General features: G+C 39.7%; 2 pseudogenes; one reads left to right on the top strand and one right to left on the bottom strand.

Moving 5' to 3' along the window:
* Positions 1–2,542: 2,542 nt before the first annotated feature.
* LOC103696846 lies at positions 2,543–4,212 on the bottom strand (annotated as a pseudogene).
* Positions 4,213–17,185: 12,973 nt separating this feature from the next.
* Positions 17,186–19,365, top strand: LOC120110773 (annotated as a pseudogene).
* The last annotated feature ends 1,444 nt before the right edge of the window (positions 19,366–20,809 follow it).

Raw genomic sequence — 20,809 nt, 5'->3', positions numbered from 1 at the left:
TTCATCGGAAAAGATCCTTATAACGAATAATAAATGACCTTAATACAAGTTTAAGCATGAAAATACAATGAAGATTTGTATAGCTAGTGGATCAATTTTAAAGGACAATATTGTTGATAAATCAACTATAATATAATTTCTCTCGAGAATTCGTGCCCAGATCAAGCCGTGTTCTAGCTCGAGCTTTGGGCTAGGCCTAGGCGAAGTCTAGAATTGATCTCATCCTAGCCTAAAATTTATTCAGACTCTATTTTTAGACCCAAGCCCGACCTAAAAAGTCGGTGCTTGGTGCAAGATCCGATCCGAAGCTGGTTCAGGTGGGGCCCATTCCAACCTTGGCTACAAGTTCCTCAATCAACAGCATACGATGCCTTGACTCCAAATCACATGCAAGACTTTTAACTTACGGATGGCATGGGCTTTCTCCGCCAAGGAGATCACTCATTACACCTTTCGGATGTAATGAAGTCGACTTTTACTATAGGAAAAGGGGGCAATGCCGACATATACATGCCGATGCTAGGTAGAAGCGTCGGTAATTTTAGCTCCGATGCTAAAATTTGCTGACGCTTCTAAGTAGCGTCGGCAAGGATGAAACTAAGATAATGCTTACGCTTCTTAGCATCATCCAAAGTAAATTGTAAGACGACGCTTCTAAGCATTGTTGGAAGCCAAGGAGGGAAAGAAGCAGATGGCGCTTAAATACATCGCCGGAATCCTACTCACTAAACCTCCCACTTAACACTAACTTTTCCCTTAAACACTAATCTAAGATGATGCTTATAAGTATCGTCAAAAGCCAAAGGCTGCACGGCTTGGGCCAGACGATGCTTAAAAGCATCGTCGGAATCCAATGGTCCAAGAGACCTAAGATGATGCTCAACTACATCATCGGAGGCCAGGTCCCCCTATAAAATGCCCAAGCCAAGGTAATAGAAACCCTAGCATGGGTCAGAGATAGAGAGGGAGTGCGTACCACCAGCGGCCCCATGCTTTAAAGAACATCGGATGGATTAGCGTGGGGGAGCAGCGGTTGGCAGCCCTGCTTGGCATATGTCTCCACCGCCGCCCGAACCAGATCTGCCATCGTGTTCTCCGACGACATCACCACGAGCACCAACCCCACACTCCATTGATCGCCGCACAGCCGCAAGGCCCCGGGACCTCATGGCAGCTCCAGGATGGTGCAGAAGCGGCCACCGCCGATGCAAGAGCAAGAAGAGAAAATGGAATCAAAGGCGAAGGTGGGACTTGAGGTTGGGGTTGGGGTTGGGGTTAGGGGATGGTATAATTTCTAATTTGTAAATGGAACGGAACTGTAGGTTTTGTGGTTAAAGAAACTTCTGATTCTTAAAGATAATTTGTAATATACTTCCTATTGTAATTTGTAAAAGAAACACCATATAAATTGGGCATCTATTGTTTCCGATTAAATATACTGGTTAAAGATGAAGTAAGGGAAGATCATAGCTTTTATGGTTATAATTGTTACGTAGCTATTGGATGGTAGCACCTAGATGAGATTATATGTTCTTTTGTTGCAACATCTCATTGATGGTGTTTGGTGATGCTACTCGGATAATAGGAATCATACCCCACCCCTAGGAACGAGAACGGAGTTTTTTTTGGGTTTAAATTTTCTAAGCTTTTAAGCGTCGACAATGGCTCGACACTTATAAGCGTCGGAAATGGCCCGATGCCTATAAGCATCATCAAAGGCCGACGCTTATAAGCATCGACAATGGTAAAGGCCGATGCTAATAAGTAACGGCAAAGCATCCGTCATTGCTGATGCTTTCTAAAAATATCGGTAAACAAAATTTTCTTGCTCACATTATTGATGCTTTTGTGATATTATAGAAAACGGCAGTAATAAAATTACTGATTCTTATAAGCGTCGCATTAAAAAGTATCAAATAAAAGATTTTTTTTTTTAGTGTTTTCCGGCACTTTCGTTATGGAGGTAGATCTTTCCCACCATAAGTATGCCTTTCCGACATTTTTTGCCCTCGGTTCAGCTTTCCCCGGGGCCCAGCCACAGTGCCAATTAAATTCAAGAACCGACATTTTCTGCCCTCGCTTCAGCTTTCCCCGCGCCCCAGCCACAGTGCCAATTAAATTCTGAAAACTCCTCTTAAATGGCATCACTTATTAGAAGCAATGACAATTTAATTCACTTGGCGCACCCACCATTCCATTGAATTCTGTCTACCAAACGCACCCACCACCCTATTCAACTCAATCTTGAACGGTGGAAGAGCTTTTTTTTGGTAGTCATTGAAGCTCTCTTCAGCAATGAAGGTTCTCTTGCACCCCATTTATTTCTGCTAAGGTTGTCTCTCTTCGGCAGTTCACCATGGCTCCTGTTCTCAGAATCGCGTCTATACTCTACTGTAAGGCAGTTAGTAAATAATAACCTAAACAAAACACCCAGCCTCGACTCCAGCTAGCCCCCATTTGAACGTATCAGGGACTTCACATATGTCCTTTCCCAGACCAAAACAAAGGAAAACAAAAATGAAAATAAAACCAGAAGAGAGAGTGAGAGAGAGAAGAAATTTTTATTGCCCTTAATTAAGATACAGTCATACGCACGGGCATGCCACACAACTACGTACTATTACAAGAAGCATGCAAGAAAGAAAGATGAGCCCTCAAGAGCACTGCTCAATCTACACCAGAACAGACCTGTTGAAGATCCAGCTAAAAGGAACCATGTGGGATTGCTTGACCCTCCTCTCCTGAGCTCTCTCGTCCATCCCCCTAATCCTCCGAGGAAGGCCGCACACGTAATCCTGCGCCCTTCTCCCCTCTCCCGACAAGCCTGTGAGTTCCTCCACATTCCATCTCTTCACAAAGAATTCCACTATGTCTCCATAATCCTTGGTTGTGTAAACACCAATCCTCTGGGCTACAGAGGAGTAGTGGTCGAACAGGTTGTCATCCTGGCCATCAAACATCAGAAGAGCAGGCATGGTGATTCTCTTTTTCATCATATCGCCGAGGGCCAACATGGTCGTGTCTGGATCGATCTCGAATAATTTTTCGATGATCTTGGTGTATGCCGCCTCGTGACGCTTCTCGTCTGCGGCGATCAGGCCGCATATTTTCGCCAGCAGTATGTCACCATGGTCTTTGGCATGCTTTGCTGTGTTCCCATGAGAGATGAAGGTTGCCCTTTCTTGGAAGGAAGTGTAGATAAAACCCCGATATGGGTCGTTCTCCGCAGGCAAAATCTAAGCAAAGATGAAAGGAGAGTAACAGGTGAGAAACACATATATTATTGCAGAACAAATTAACTTATATATATATATATATCACCATGTCAAACCCATTAGAAACCAACCCTCGATCAAGCTGAGCCAACTTGGACCGAGTCCCGTCTGGTTGGTTTAAGTTGTCGTATCGAACAGTTGCTAGACATTCCTAAGTGGGACATAAAGTTGCAATTTAAAAGCATATTATTTCATCCCATCAATACACACTATCTACCTGTTGATTGGCATGTCAAGTATATGTATCTGAATTTTCTGATGCAACTATTCCTTATCTATCTATCTATATAGCCAGTTCATAATTTTTTGATTAGGTTAATCAGTCTGGGCTAGGATTCACTAGCCAGAAGTTGCACCCATCCTTGTTGAAGGCCAATATTGATACGTATACCAACTTCAGCTTGAAGCAAGATATTGAAACTTACCATCCCGGAGCCAATCAGGTACTGTATGGTCTTCTCTATCTGCCTCATATCCAGTCTCCCACTCAAGTAGAGATACTTGTTAAGGATATCTCCATGACGGTTCTCCTCGGCCGACCACTTCCTCGTCCACCTGGCCCACGAGCTCAGGCTGGACCCCGTCTCGTCTCGAACGCCGTCGAATGTGTTGAAGGCGCTTTGATACGTTGGCAGGGCCTCTTCGGTGATCAAGTTGCCGACTAAGCACACGTAGTAGTCATGCATCCGGGATCTCCGCTGCCCGCTCCCTCATCTCCTTCACGCCGTGGAAGAAGCCTTCGGCTGAGGGATCCGGCAAGAAGTCCTGCGGTTGCCACGAGCTCTCGACGGGCTTCAGGAGTGTCAAGATGTTGTCCTCCACCCATTCCTCTAATGACTTGAAGATCTCCAGCTTTTCTGGATGCATGGAGTGAGTGACCTCCTTGATCTCTATTTTAAGGGCACTCAGCTGCTTCGCCATGTCATCGTTTATCTCCCTATCATGACAAAAAATATAGTACCTGTAACTATCGAGCCCATGCCTAATATGATGAATAGAAATAAAGGGAAGAATAGAGAAGAAAAGAAAATGCCATCGATGGATCCCTTATGGATCCATGTTGAAATCTAACATTAACACAGATGAAAATAATGAACAGCAATAGCAGCAGAAAAAAGGAGAAAGACAACTAATGATAATAATCTCAGATTTTTATCATTTGAGGGCCGGGTGGGGGTTGTGGGAAGGAATCTAAGAATTATTTATTAATCCATATTAATAAATAATTACCACACGTATGAAAAAAATAGTAGCAACATGTGCAGGTGACATGTACTGGCCAATTAGTCTGGTGCATCATCACAATCATAACCATCTGATCTTGTCTTCACTATTCAAGACGAGCAAACGTTTACCACCTACTTTTATTGTTCTAATCCTTTGCCAATCATTAATAAGATTATACTTCTACGCTTAGGCCCGTTTAGCAAAGCTTTTGGAGAGCTAGAAAATACTTTCTGGCCCTTAAAAAGTACTTTATAATGAAATAGGAGTGTTTGGTAGAAAAATTGGAAAGCTGTTTTAGCTTTGTGAGAAAGCTAAAATAGCTTTCTGGTTGAAGCTTCTCCGAAAAAATACTTTTAGGCCTCGTCAGAAAGCTGTTTTGAGCTATAATTTTTTTTTTTAGACCAAAATACCCATGATAAAATATAATAATTATAAAAAATGTCCCATACAAATTTTATACTATAAATATAATATTATATCATAATACATTGATATGTTATTTTAAATAATTTAATATTATATTATATTATTATGCTATAGCATACAATATTATATTACTATATTATAACAATATTATATTATATTACAATAATATTATATTATATCATATATTTATGTATTAATACATATTATATTTTATTTTGCTCTCTTGTATAATATTATGCAATGTCTTTTTTGGTTATTGTGTGATACCAAAAGTATTTTCCCAGTTTGTTTACCAAACACATATTAAAGTTTCACGGTATTTTAGAAATATAGTTACCAAACAGTAAATAGCTTTTTATAAAAGCTCTATTTCAAAAAGCTCTACTTCAAAAAGCTCTACTGCCCATAGCTCTGCCAAACGGAGTCTTAGTCGCTGCCAGATTTTTCTGTATATAATCAACAAAATTATGGAGGAAAGGAAATTGCAACAGAAACAAATGGTAAAATAAAAGGATCCTTTTTCAGATAATGAAAATTTAGGGAGCTAACCTGCGCTTGGAAGGTGGGGAGAGGGTCATGAGGATCGTTGAATATTTTGTTTTGCGAGCCCCAAAACGCAGAGAGGAGGAGAAACAAGAAGGGTTATACGGTGGGAAAAAGAGCCTCAGTGCCATCTTCTTTGAGCAGGAGGAGAAGTGTAGATGAGGATACCACATAGCAATAAGGTGCCTTATTTATAGAGGCACTAGCAGGGTAGTTGGCACAGCAACATATCTGGCACAGCGATTTAGAAATTTTGAAAAAAAAAAAAGGTAGTTGGCCGGCACATTGAGTGCAGGGGCGGTCCAATGCATTTGGGGGCCAAAGACGAACAATGATGAAATTTTTTTAATAACTATAAAATATTTTTAAAATTTTATTTAAAAATAATTTGTCTAGCTTTTTGAGATGCAAAATTACCAATCAAATTTTTGCACTTAAGATTTATTAAAATACTATTTTAGGCATTAGATACTCCAAGAGAAGATGTAGCATTAGCCACATTTTCCATACCTCGGTGTTGCTCTGTGTTGCCCCATGGCAGACCAAAATGATCGGCATATTGGTTTTTCTTCCTCTAGAACTTCCAAGAGCAATGGGAGAATTTGGAGTCTGCAATAGCATAAAATTCGTGCATTATTACCTTTGCACAAGCTTACTAAGATGATGAGAATATGAGTAAGACAGATCAAGGATTTACTAATGTATTGTTACGAAAGTAACGTAACAATGCAAAAAAATCAAAGCATGTTACTAGATAGGCTAGCAGTCTGGTTGGCCAAAAAGCTAGGAATAACAAAGACTATAAAAAAGAAGGATAGAGAATAGCTTCGAGGAAAAGAAGAATAATGGTGTCTAGTTCAATTTACTTATATTCTTAATTTAAAAGAATTAAGAATACATAAAAAAAATCCTCCTAGCAAATATTAGTGGTAATTTTGGTATTATATGGCCACTGATCTTAGATTTCAATAGCATACCAAATATCTTACTCATAAATATTCAAAAATCTTTAATTATCGGAACATGACATATCAAACGTAGTGATCTTAAATTACTGAAGATGAAATTATCTTAGGATAAAGATCACTAGTGATCTTAGATTACCACAGTAATCCTATTTGGTCACCAAACACCACCTTTGTGGTAGTGATGTGATTGTCTGTGCTACTCAACTCTTGCTATATTTTTTTATGCAGCTGGGGAAAGGAATCCTTCCCCCTAACTTAATAACTACAAAATAAAGGATACAAAAGATACAAGGAGAAATAAGGCAATAGAGCCTAAAGGGTTGCAAAGAATTAGATTTGTCTTCAATCTAGAGTATGACATTTACGTTGCAGAGTTCTGTATCACTGTGGATAGCTGCCACATCATCTATCTGGGAGACGGACGACTCTCATTTGCCCTGAAAGCATATCTAGGCACCGTATATCATACCTACAAAAAGTTTCAAGGCATGTTCCTAAGATAAATGAGAGCTGCCGATCTTCGAGAAGGATGATGTGGTGGTTATCCATGATGGTACAGCAGTCCGCAGTACAAAAGCCGCACCCTAGATCCCATTCCGCAAAGATTAGTCCACAACTGAAAGTTAGGCAATTCTCTCGAAAGCATGGAATAGATTGTTGACTTCTTTTGCAATAACATTCTATAGTTTCTTTCTGACCACACCAACCAACCAAAAGTTAGTAATAGTTGGTCCCAAGCTTTGCACAAGGACGGTGAATTTTCTTGAGATGTCAGGAAAGTTAAATGGGTTTGCCTCCTACTTTAATGGTTACATAACGTGTTCATGAAGAATTACTTCTTTTAGCAGGTAGTGCATGTAGAAGAGGAGGAGAAGACTTTACTTCGTTCATATATAAATGAAGTTAGCAAAAAGATTCAACAATATTCTCATCATCAAATTGTTTTCTTAATATGAATACTACTTGTTACCACTACCTAATATTTTATTCGTCAACATTTAAATTTTCACCTCAATATAGCTAGTCTATTTGGTTCATCCGCATGCAGACTAGGTTCGGGGACATCAACCGTAGTTACCATTGCCTTTGCAAGAGAATACATAATTACCAGTGAATTTTTCTGCAAGCTACCTGACCGTCCCAAAAGTTTCCTCTAATTTATCGACAACGACCATGATGAAACATCGATGAGAGCACAATTTTGATCTTTCTAGCCTCTTGAGTGTAGTAATATAGCTAGCTTCCCACCATGGTTAAAGACAGATATATCTCTCTCTCCCTTCAAATTCGTTGACCTTCTTCAGTCTTCAGCTTTCTTAGGCTTTCAGGTCTCAGCTGCCACCAATTGAACTCAACAAACTCTTAAATGCCATCAGTTATGAGAAGTCAAGATACTTCACTATTCCCACCTATCATGGCTTTCAATAACCTATCCGTCTCCCTTAATGATGGCATGCAAGATTTTGACATCTCTTGTTATGTCTAGGTTTGAATCTGGGGCTTGTCAGCCATGAGACGTCCCTTTTAGGCCACGTCCAATCTTTAAAACTGGACAGGCAGGCCACGCTTTCCTCTCCTCTGCACTAAATGTTAGAAATATTATATAGATTGTAATATGATGGTAATTTAATTTATAGGTTTGAATGGTTACGTCTACAATAATATAGTAAGAAGTTGTATTGAATTAAAAATCCTCAAAGTAGTTATAACTTTATATAGTTACAACTACAAATAGATAACCACCTATTTGAATTTAAATCAAACACCTCTTCAAAAACATTACAGCTAGAAAAGGCAGTTATTTACAATCATTCAAACTCTATAAATAGGAGTGGAGGCTTTAAGGAAAAAAATATATATATTTATTGTTTTTTAAACCTCTCAGTTTTAATATACGGTTTGGTGAGAGTTCTACAGAAAATCTTCAGAATTGCTATCTACAAATTTGTGACTTTATTGTATCCTAGAGGCACTACAGGAAAAGTCGGTTTTACTGACGCTTTTCTGCCGACGCTTTTTACAAGCGTCGGCAATTTTTGGTCTAGCATCAAAATTTGCCGACGCTTGTAAAAAGCGTCGGCAATAGACGACGCTAATAAGCGTCGGTGTAGTCACCGGCCTAAGACGACGCTAAAAAGCGTCGTCGGAGCCTATTTTGACGCTAATATGATCTCCTCTCTCTCCGTCGAAGCGCTTTCAAAAGGTGATCCCCCCTCCCTAACCCCCTCCAGATTCAAGAAGCAAAACAGCTCCGGCGATGATGTCTTCGCCCACCTCTTCGCCGCTTCCTTGGATCCCGACTCCGCCCCTCTTTCCCCCGAACCGTAGATCCTCAAGTCCTGCCTCGTCGCCGGCGAGACCCTCTACGGCCTCTTCCTCCTGAGCTCCTCCCCGACCCTCGTCGAGATCGCCGGCATCACCGGCTACGACTACGTGGTTGTCGACATGGAGGATGGCTCTGAAGGCATCGCGGAGGCCCTCCCCTACCTCCAAGCTCTCCGCCGCTTAACTGCCGACGCTAGGAGAAAGCGTCGGCAAATTCTGCTCCCGCGCCCAATTTTTCCGACGCTTTTTAGGAGCGTCGGTAATTTGAAGCAGCGAACGATGCTTAAAAGCGTCGTCGTGGACCTAAGACCAAACGACACTTTAACACGTCATTCTTTTGTCCTAAGACGACGCGTATAAGCGTGGTTAAATGAAACGCTAATATGACGCTTATAAGCGTCGCCGAAGCCCGCTTAAAACCCAGCGGCCGACCCCGAGCCCGCATACTTGCCCTAACTACTCCCGAGCACCCTCATCTTCCTCGTCTCCGGCACTGCCTTAGCCCCCCTCTTCCTCCTCTCGGGCGCGGACCGTCCGACTCCTGCCTCCTCTCCTCCTCCCTCCTCTCCGGCGTCAACTGACCGACCCCAACCCGCTCCGCCCGAGGTAGTTTTCTCCTCCTCCCTCCTCTCCCACCGTCTCGCTTGTTCTCCTCCTTCTCCTCCTCCTCTTCTTCGAGTGTTCGTGGGTTTTTTTCTTTCTTTAATTTGTTCTCTTGCCCTCAAGCCTTGATCGAGCTTCGCCTCCGCCCGAGGATCTTCCCCTCCTCCCTCCTCTCCGGCGTTGACCGACCGGCCCCAAGTCCCGATCGATTCAGGGCCGCCTCCGCCCGAGGATTTTTGCCTGCAACATATTATATTCCAGGTTTATAGATATTTCTAATTTTACTGTAGATGCCTCTGATTTCAGCTTCCAGCTTCCATTATTGATTTATTATTGATTATATATTGTTTTTAATCCATTCCAGCTTCCATTATTGATTTATTTCTCAAACAAAATCAATTATTTATTTACTGATTTCTTTTTTTTATAAAAAAATAGGCCGGACAGAAGGAAATGAGGATCAAATGATTGTTTGGATCTGATATCAAGAGTTAAAAATAACCCTACTAGAAAAAACCAGACACATGTAGATGCTAAATCACATTAATTAGGTTCAAACCACAAAGAAAACTTATGAGAAAATATATTAAAAATATCATTTTATTAAGTGGATTTCAAGGGTTCACGAAACCACAGCATGAGCCAGCATGACTTTAGTCCAGTAGTCTGCATCCCTCCGCTCAAACGAGAGGTTTAGGGTTCAAACCTCTGTGGTGGCATTACCAATGTATTCTCAAAAAATGAGGCCATAGCATGATGTGTTTCTACAATACGGTATGATAAATGTCAATACTTCACCATTCTAGCTTACCCACTCAACAAGGCTCTCATCACCCAAAGGCTGTGATGAGTCAACAGGTTTTCGTCCGGTAATAAGCTCAAGGAGCACAACCCCAAAAGAATAAACATCAGATTTCTCAGTCAACTTGCCAGTCGATGCATACTCTGGAGCCAAATACCTGCAAGGACAAAATAAGTTCAGTTTGTCTTAAGCCAAAAGCATCATAAAATTCAGATGAAACCTTTATGGAATATTTTTTATAAAGATTAGCGCCTCAATTTCAAACTTAAGAGGGATATTATCTGCCATGCTTTGGCATGGCTTCACCTTCCATATTTACCAACTGACTTATAAGATCGTGATAAAATTATTTGAATAGCTTCAGTAGCTGGGCAACCCTTGTTCCTAGATGAATGGACATAAAATATAAGCAAGACTGGTTTTGCCCAGGTTTGTGTTTAGAGTGATATTACTAAGTAAAAAAGGATTTGTCCTGAGACCAATGTTAAACTACACCATTGCAGTCTAATCCTAAATCACTTTGTCTTCTTTTATAGCCATCCACTATACAAAGACTCTTAGGTTGAGAATGCTCTAACCTAGGGAGGAGAAGTACACAATACAACTCCTGCGAACCATAAAAGAGGTGTCTTGGCAACCAACTATTGGTTGGCGATCATGCAATTTCAGTGAGTAGGGCCCAAGTTGGAGTCAAGTACTGTAACCTCACAATATGATCTATAGATTTGCCACACTTACATTCTTGCCGAAGATCACACTCCTTCAAACAAAGAGAAAGAGAGTAAACTGTATAGATTCAGCACTCTAAATTTGGAGAAATCGCAACCATCTATACTTTCTTTCAAAGGCATTGCATGTGCCACTAACTAGTTTATCTATAAAGCTTTATGGATACAATCCATCGAACAAGTAAATAGTTGCTCCATATCATCTTCCCCTTTCATGATCTTGCACATCTATAACTAATGCACTTAAAAATCTAAATTTATTATATGTTTCAATAGCCATTGTTGCATTGGCCTTGTATCATTAATCATATAATATCAAAACTACCTATAATATATTATAGGTAGTTTTGATATTATATTATAACTAATGCACTAGTTTACCTGATTCTTTTGGTATTATGATGTATGATAGAACTCTTTGTTAATGATCTTTTTACTCAATCAATGATGCACTATACTTTGATATAGATTCATAAATTGTGATGACCATGAAATTATAAATGCCAACATATCAAGAGAGACAGCTACACTAACAATCTTATATTAAATATATTTTTTAACGAGGAATAATGACGTGGCTACTCCATCATCAATCTTTTTTTTCCAAAACTGGCCTTCTATTTAAGTTTGAAGGATGCAAATCACCCTAAATTAATTGTTTCATTGAGCATCAATTAAGGTAGGTAACTAGGAATAAAAGGTTGGTGGAGGCCACCTGCAATTCTAATTTGGTAAGGCTATATTATTGTGAGGTTATAGTAAGTGTCACATGCTTTTCTTCATGCAATTTATATGTAGGCCATCCTTCTAATTTTGTTTATCTTTTTTTATATGAACTGCAGTTCAATCGGTATTCTAATAGAATGGACAAAAGTTGGATAAATAAGTTGAGATCCAGTGACGAATATTTAGATGGAGTTCACAATTTCATTAAGTTTGCTTTTGAGAAATCTAATATGAACGGAAAGATTTTATGTTCATGTCAAAGATGTGTAAACGGTTCTGCTCTTGATCCAAAAATTGTTGAAGAACATTTGGTATGGAATGATTTTCTAAAGGGTTATACTAAATCGGTATTCCATGGAGAGTTCGCACCTTCATGTAACCAACCCTCCTATCTAGAAGACACTTTCAATTTTGGAACCAGTGACACGGAACAAAATTCTGTAGAAGAAGATGATATAAGGGGCTTACTTAGATATGCTCTTGGACATAGTATTAGAACTGTAGGAGAAGATGAGCGTACAGTTATTGATCAGTCCATGCATGTTGAGGAATCTATACATTCTGATGACATAGCTCATTATGATAACTTGGTGAAAGATTGTGATCAAGAACTGTATCCAAGTTGTAAGAATTTTACGAAGATTTCTTTTCTTCTGCATTTATTACATCTGAAATATTTGAATGGGTGGTCCAGCAAGTCTTTTACTATGTTTCTTCAATTATTAAAGGATGCATCTTCGGAAGGTGTTACTTTGCCATCATCTTCATATGAAGCCAAAAAACTAATAAAAGAGTTGGACCTTGGATACGAGAAGATACATAGTTGTCCGAATGACTGCATTTTATATCGTGGTAAAAATAGCAACCAAGAGTCATGCCGAATATGTGGAACTTCATGATGGGTAAAACCTAAAGAAGATGAGAATGATTCGTTGACTGAAGTGGATGCTGCACCGACTAAGAAAAAATCGACTAAAATTTTGAGGTATTTTCCTCTTATACCAAGATTAAAAAGGATGTTTGCATCATCGAAGATGACTTCCTCGATGAGATGGCATGACGAAGGCCATACAAAGGATGGAATGTTACGACACCCAGCGGATAATCCCACATAGAAAGCATTTGATGATAGGCATCCCGAATTTACTTCTGATATTCGCAGTGTTAGGCTAGGTTTAGCTACTGATGGATTTAATCCATTCCGAACGATGAACTCAACATACAACACTTGGCCGATTATTTTAATTCCATATAATTTGCCACCTTGGATGTGTATGAAACAGTCTTCAGTAATTCTGTCAATGGTTATTCCAGGTGACAAGTGCTCAGGTAATGATATTGATGTTTTTCTACAGCTTCTAATAGAGGAATTGAAACAAATATGGAAGGGTATTGATGCATTTGATGCTTTCGCTGGCCAAAATTTCAAATTGCGTGCAACTCTTATGTGGACTATCAATGATTTTTCTGCATATGCTAATTTATCTGGTTGGAGCATTAAGGGGCGTATTGCATGTCCTTCTTGTGGAGATTCAACCCATTCATATTGGTTAAAACATAGAGAAAAGTTCTGTTATATGGGCCATCCTCAGTGGTTAGAAGCAAACCATCCATTTCGATTTTAGAAAGACTTATTTGATGGTACCATAGAGTTGCGATCTGCCCCTATTCCACCAACTAAAACTGAAGTCTTTAGACAAATGCATGGCACCAATTATATACCGGGTAAGGTCTCCAAATGTTCAAAGAAGAGGGGAAGGGAGCATGTTGGCAGCACAATGAATGAAGGATTAATAGCAGAGGTTGAAGAGGATGCTGACAACTTTTTTGAGAATGAAGACAACGTATATGGTCAAAAAAATGATGATAGCTCATGGCAGCATCTACACAGAAACAACTATGGAAAAAAAAGAGCATTTACTTTGATTTACCTTATTGGAAGTATAATCTTCTTCGACATAACCTTGATGTGATGCATATAGAGAAGAACATTTGTGATAACCTGATTGGAACATTGTTAAATCTTGATGGAAAGACCAAAGATAACTTGAAAGCGTATCTTGATTTGAAAGATATGGGCATAAGACAAGAGCTTCATTCGACAGAGCTTGCCAATGATAAATTTTATACACCTCCTGCATGTTATATAATGTCTACTCATGAGAAAGATCTTTTTCTAATAGTTCTAAAAAATATGAAGGTTCCTGATGGGTACTCATCGAATATTTCACGATGCGTAAATCTCAAAGAGCGTAAACTTTCAAATCTTAAAAGTCACGATTGTCACATTTTGATGCAAGATATCTTTTCATTGGCTTTAAGATCGTCAACACCGAAACAAGTTTTCACAATTGTTTCTCAATTGTCATCATTCTTTAAGGCATTATGTTCCAAAGTTCTTGATCCTAAGGAGCTTGATTAATTGGAGTCTAATGTTACACTTACACTATGCCATATGGAAAAGATCTTTCCTCCTAGGTTTTTTACTATTATGGTTCATCTATTCATTCACTTAGCGGCGGAAGCTAAACTTGGTGGACCGGTTCACTACCGATGGATGTATCCTATTGAGAGGTGATTTTTCTAAACTCTAATGGCCAAATTTAATAATCAGTTCGAAAACGCTTCTTTTTCTGACTCTGCTCTACGAAAGGAAAAAGGGTGGAAGGCTTCTCTTTGTGAAATAATGGATCACAAAGCAAAGTATTCCATTATGCAGCTATCCGTATGTAGGGCATTGCCTGGTGAGCTCGGAGCTGATATTTATTTTAAAAATTTATTGTTGCAGGTTTCTTGTGTGCTTAAAAGATTATGCACGCAATCGAGCCTATCCCGAGGGATCGATTGCTGAAGGATATATTGCTGAGGAGTGTTTGACATTTTGTTAAAGATATTTTGAAGGTGTTGAAACGGTTTTCAATCGACCTCAAAGAAATTGTGATTTCATAGAGAATGCAGATGTTTACAAGTTTTCATCTGGTGGAAGAGTTTTAGAAAAAGTTGAAAGTATTGTTCTTGACCAGAAATCATTGGCACAGGCACATCGCTATGTCTTACTTCATAGTGATATAATATCCGCGTCTTGCAGGTTAGTACGGTTAATGAAAATCTAAATTTACTGTCATGTCAGGAGAATGTAATATTGGTACTTAATTAAAGATTTTTTGATCGTGCAGAGAATTTTTAATAGCTCAGCGAAGTCTCAACCATAACATTCGTCCTACACCAAGGATTGAGCAACGATGGTTGGTTGAGTTATTTCCAGAATGGCTTTTCAAACAGGTTCGATGTCTAATATATTAAGTTTTTTTTAATTTTTATAGAGAGAAATTAATCATTACTTCTATAATTCTTTTTAGGTACCAATGATGATGGAGAGAAATTATTCCGAGGAGTTAATAGTCATTGCTCGAGGTCTGAATAATATTGTCAACAGATATGGTGGGTTCATTATAAATGGTTTTAAATTTCATACTAAAGAGCATGAGAAATTTAGAAAAATCCAAAATAGTGGGGTTATGGTTGAGGCGGATGGAAAAAATTATTACGGTGCTCTAACAGATATTTATGAGCTGGATTATTATGAAAAGTTTAAGGTGGTATTATTTCGATGTGATTGGGTGGATATAAACTCACCTAGAAGTTTGAGGCAAGACATAAATGGATTCACACTTGTAAATTTTTCAAGGTTGATACATACTAGTGTGTTATTGAAAGATGATCCATTTGTTTTTTCATCTCAAGCTCGACAAGTGTTTTTTGTGCAAGACTCAAAAGATAAAATTGGTCTCTTGTTATTAAGACGAAACCTAGGGACTTATATGATATGGAAAAAAGGTTGGAAGAGGAGGACGATGATACTTATACTAAGTGTATGCCTTATAATATTGTGCCAACTGATGAAGTAAATGCGCCAACGAGTTTGATTAGGATGGATGTTGAATGAGAATGTAGTTTCATAATGGTAAGTAAAATTTATGAAGCATACGTTGAATGAGTTATTATATTCTCTTTTATTAGCCCTTTATTTAGTATAAATTTATCATTTAACCAAATATTGTTTTTTTTTTTGTGCATACCAGGTAACAATATGCCCCGAGGGAGACGATTTAGATACGTGGAGTTCCAGCATTCTCAGGTGGGATCTACTTCTGAGCAGTCCCTGCAGTCCCAGCAGCCATGTGAGCACCAGCAGCACGAGTCAGGATCTCAACGCGAGCCTCCTGCTGATTGTCCAGAGAATGAGCTCCGGATCCAGGATAATTCGATTTAAAGTTCATATTTTATGTTCATATTTGTCTTCAATTTTTTAAGACATTTTATTTAATTTGAATAGATGGACAAGGGATAGTGAGGACGAGACGGGGACCCACTCAAGCAAAGGATGTGTGGAAGCTTCCTCCGGGTGAGAAGATCATCATCCGATGCAACGAATTGGGGCAGCCCATCAATAGAGCTGGAAGTCTTCTATCAAGCTTTTTAGGATCGGTTGCATGCAAGGGTCAGCTGTGTCCGCTCAACTATACGAAGTGGAATGACATACTTCCTTCGTATAAGGTTGAGCTTCTTAGACTCATACATGTAATGAATTGAATTTGTTCTTTTTAATTTGACACCTTCTGTATGTTAATTTGCTTACTACCATAATTTTACTTTTGAGGTTTAATATTATTATAACATTCTGTATCTTATTGTAGGGTAAGTTTGTACTCCCTCCAGAGAGCCATGATTGGGTGCTAAAGTCCCTCAACCGCAAATGGAAAGAATATAAAGCAAAACTGAAGACAGACTTCAAGCGCGAGGGTATGACAGAGGAGGAGGTTGCTCGTGTGACTCCTCCTGATGTATACCCTCAGCAGTGGAGGGAGCTTGTTCACTACTGGTTTTCTGAAAAAGGACAGGTCACATATATTGTTTCAATATCTTATATTATCTTTATTATTAATATAGATTGCAAATATATACATTGAATCATATTATACTGTATGCTTTTATTTTGGCAGACATATTCTAATATTGGTAGAGTTGCACGAGCATCTCAAGCAGTTCCTCTTACTTCAGGCTCGAGGAGTTATGCGAGACGTAGAAATGAATTCGTAAGTTCTTTTAAAACTATTTGAAACTCTACTAACATATAGCACGTATCATGATATATAGTTTGCCAATATACTTTCCGTATGTGTAGATAGTAAAGCATGCAAGGGAGCCTGGTGAGGTAGAGTTTTATAAGATGACCCACACTCACCGAGATGGCAGCTTTGTCCGGGATGAGTCGAGAGATATAGTTGTATGTATTCATTTTTTATTTGATCACAATTTTTTTATTAATTTTACTTCTTTTAAAATATTAATGTGACTGTTTTTTTTAGAGAGAGATATAGGAAAGAGCTACAAATCTTATTTCAGAGTGCGTTGGGGAGTCATCATCATCCAACGCGGCCAGTCGCATCGAGGCTCAGGTCTATGCCGAATTGATGGGCCCAGAACGTTATGGTCGCGTGAGGAGTTACGGTGTCGGAGTTACCCCCACTCAGCTATCTGCAGTGAGCCAATATACCCAAGATGCGAGACAAGGTACTAGCACTGCAGAGATTTGTAGTTTGAAGACAGAGATGGCACAGATAAAGCAGTCATATGAGACAAGGATAGAGGAGATGAGGCAGAGTCATATGACTGATATGGCGGAGTTGAAGCAAAGCCAAGAGTTGAAGATACAATCTTTGCAGGATCAGTTTGCTCCTCCGGTACATAACTAAATCTATTTGAATATTTTATGTAATTATAATGTATTCTTGTATGAGCGTGATGAAACATCGATCAGAGCAAAACTTTGATCTTTCTAGCCTCTTGAGTGTAGTAATATAGCTAGCTTCCCACCATGGTTAAAGACAGATATATCTCTCTCTCCCTTCAAATTCGTTGACCTTCTTCAGTCTTCAACTTTCTTAGGCTTTCAGGTCTCAGCTGCCACCAATTGAACTCAACAAACTCTTAAATGCGATCAGTTATGAGAAGTCAAGATACTTCACTATTCCCACCCACATGGCTTTCAATAACCTATTCGTCTCTCTTAATGATGGCATGCAAGATTTTGACATCTCTTGTTATGTCTAGGTTTGAATCTGGGGCGTGTCAGCCATGAGACGTCCCTTTTAGGCCACGTCCAATCTTTAAAACTGGACAGGCAGGCCATGCTTTCCTCTCCTCTGCACTAAATATTAGAAATATTATATAGATTGTAATATGATGGTAATTTAATTTACAGGTTTGAATGGTTACGTGTACAATAATATAGTAAGTAAGTTGTATTGAATTAAAAATCCTCAAAGTAGTTATAACTTTATATAGTTACAACTACAAATAGATAACCACCTATTTGAATTTAAATCAAACACCTCTTCAAAAACATTACAGTTAGAAAAGGCAGTTATTTACAATCATTCAAACTCTATAAATAGGAGTGCAGGCTTTAAGGAAAAATATATATATATTTATTGTTTTTTAAACCTCTCAGTTTTAATATATGGTTTGGTGAGAGTTCTACAGAAAATCTTCAGAATTGCTATCTGCAAATTTGTGACTTTATTGTATCCTAGAGGCACTACAGGAAAAGTCGGTTTTACCGACGCTTTTCTGCCGACGCTTTTTACAAGCGTCGGCAATTTTTGGTCTAGCATCAAAATTTGCCGGCTCTTGTAAAAAGCATCGGCAATAGACGACGCTAATAAGCGTCGGTGTAGTCACCGGCCTAAGACAACGCTAAAAAGCGTCGTCGAAGCCTATTTCGACGCTAATATGATCTCCTCTCTCTCCGTCAAAGCGCTTTCAAAAGGTGATCCCCCCCTCCTTAACACCCTCCAGATTCTAGAAGCAAAATAGCTCCGGCGATGATGTTTTTGCCCACCTCTTCGCCGCCTCCTTGGATCCCGACTCCGCCCCCCTCTCCCCCGAACCGCAGATCCTCAAGTCCCGCCTCATCACCGGTGAGACCCTCTACGGCCTCTTCCTCCTGAGCTCCTCCCCGACCCTCGCCGAGATCGCCGGCCTCGCCGGCTACGACTACGTGGTCGTCGACATGGAGGACGGCTCTGGCGGCATCGCGGAGGCCCTCCCCTGCCTCCGAGCTCTCCGCCGCCTGGGCCAAGAAGGCCCTCGATCTCGGCCCTCAGGGCCTCATGTTCCCCATGATCGAGTCCCCCGGCGCCGCCGAGCTCACCGTCTCATTCTGCCGTTTTCCGCCGCGCGGTGTCCGCGGGTCCGCCCACACAGTGGTGCGCGCCTCCGCCTACAGCATCGACGACGGCTACCTGGCGCAGGTTGACGAGGAGTTGCTGGTGATGTACCAAGTGGAGACGGCAGCGGGGCTGGCGGAGATCGAGGCGATCGCCGGCGTCAAGGGGGTCGACGTGGTGCAGATGGAGCCGCTGGATCTGAGCGCGAGAATGGGGTATCTGTGGGATCCTAGGAACTAGAAGGTGAGGGATGCGATGAAGGAGGCGGAGAGGAAGGTGCTGGGGATGAGGAGCAAGCTGTCGGCGGCGGAGGGCGGCGGCGCTGGCAAGAGGGGACCGTATTTGGGGCGGCTTGCGATGCCGCATGATTGGGCGGAGAATATGAAGATGAGAGGATATCATATGGTAATGGGGGCAGTGGATGTGGGGATTTTCCGGCAGGCAGCGGTGGAGGATGTGCGGCGGTGGAGGAGTGCAGAGGTGGACATTGGGGAGGAAACGAAAAAATGAGGCTCTGATTCAAAATAATTTGTAAAATATTTTTTTAAAAAAAATTTATAACAACGCTTTAAAGCGTCGCTAACTGGGTTTTTAGCGACACTTAAAAGCATCGCTAAAAAACGTCGCTAAAAACCACCTTAGCGACGCTTTCTAGAAGCGTCGACAATTCTTTTTTCCACTCTGACATAGCCGACCCTTTGGTGATGCTTTTAAAAGCGTCAAAAGAAAACTGACCGACGCTTATAAGCATCGGTAAAAGCCTTAAAATGCATTGCCAAATCTTATTTTTCTTGCAGTGAGGTAATTTGCCAATAACCCAGTAGCAAACTCTTTTGAGTGGGGGCAAATATCACTTTAAAGAAAATGTCTTAGACGCGCCTCAAAGTTGCTTTGTTTTCTTTCTTCATTCTTTCTGCTATAACCATTTAACAATTTTAAGGTGATATTTGAATGGAAGAAGGATCAAACATGGCAGCTTTCAAAGTTATAAATCAAGATTTTGTGAAGTTGGACAGATTTGATGGAACAAACTTCACTCGTTGGCAAGACCAAATGCTTTTCTTACTTACTGCATTGAAGATATTGTATGTTCTTGATCCAAATCCGCCGCCAATTGCAGAACCAAGTCCAAATGATACCGAAGAAACTAAGGCACATAGAAAGAAACATGACACATGTATTTTTAATGAAACCCAAAGATGAAGCCTTTGAGATGTTTAAACACTATAAATATGTTGTTGAAAATCAAAAGGAAAAGAAAATTAAAATTCTTTGAAGTGATAGAGGTGGTGAATATTTTTCCAATGATTTTAACTCCTATTGTGAAGAATATGGGATTATACATCAGAAAAGTGCACCGTACACTCCACAACAAAATTGTTTGGCCAAAAGGAAAAATAAAACATTAGTTGATATGGTAAATGCTATGCTTTTGAATGCAAAATTGCCTTCAAATTTGTGGGGAGAAGCATTACTTACTGCTTGCCATATGCATAAAAGAATACCTTCAAGAAAAATTAAAATCTCACCATATGAGCTATGGAAAGGTAGAAAACCCACTCTAAAATATCTAAGAGTTTGGGGTTGTCTAGCCTTCTTCAGAGTACCAGATCCAAAAAGAACAAAATTAGGACCAAAAGCTCTCAAAAGTGTTTTTGTAGGGTATGCTGAAAATTCCAAAGCTTATATATGATTAGATTTGGATTCCAACATAATAGTAGAATCCAAAGATGTTGAATTTATAGAAAATAAATTCTATCATGATTCCACAATAATTTCAGCACCTACTCAAACTTTGGAAATAAACTCTAATCCTGGAGCTTTGCTTGGAAATAAGAAAAATATGTCTAATATATCTGCTGAACCTAGGAGAAGTTAGAGAGCTAGAAAGGAGAAATACTTAGATTCTAATTTTATTTCTTCACAAGCTCTTGTCTTCCTTATAGAAGGAAAT

This window comes from Phoenix dactylifera, chromosome 5 (genome assembly GCF_009389715.1).
Source record: "Phoenix dactylifera cultivar Barhee BC4 chromosome 5, palm_55x_up_171113_PBpolish2nd_filt_p, whole genome shotgun sequence".
NCBI classification, from domain to species: domain Eukaryota; kingdom Viridiplantae; phylum Streptophyta; class Magnoliopsida; order Arecales; family Arecaceae; genus Phoenix; species Phoenix dactylifera.
Note: the sequence above shows the minus strand (reverse complement) of the source record. Positions and strands in the feature narration are given on the sequence as shown.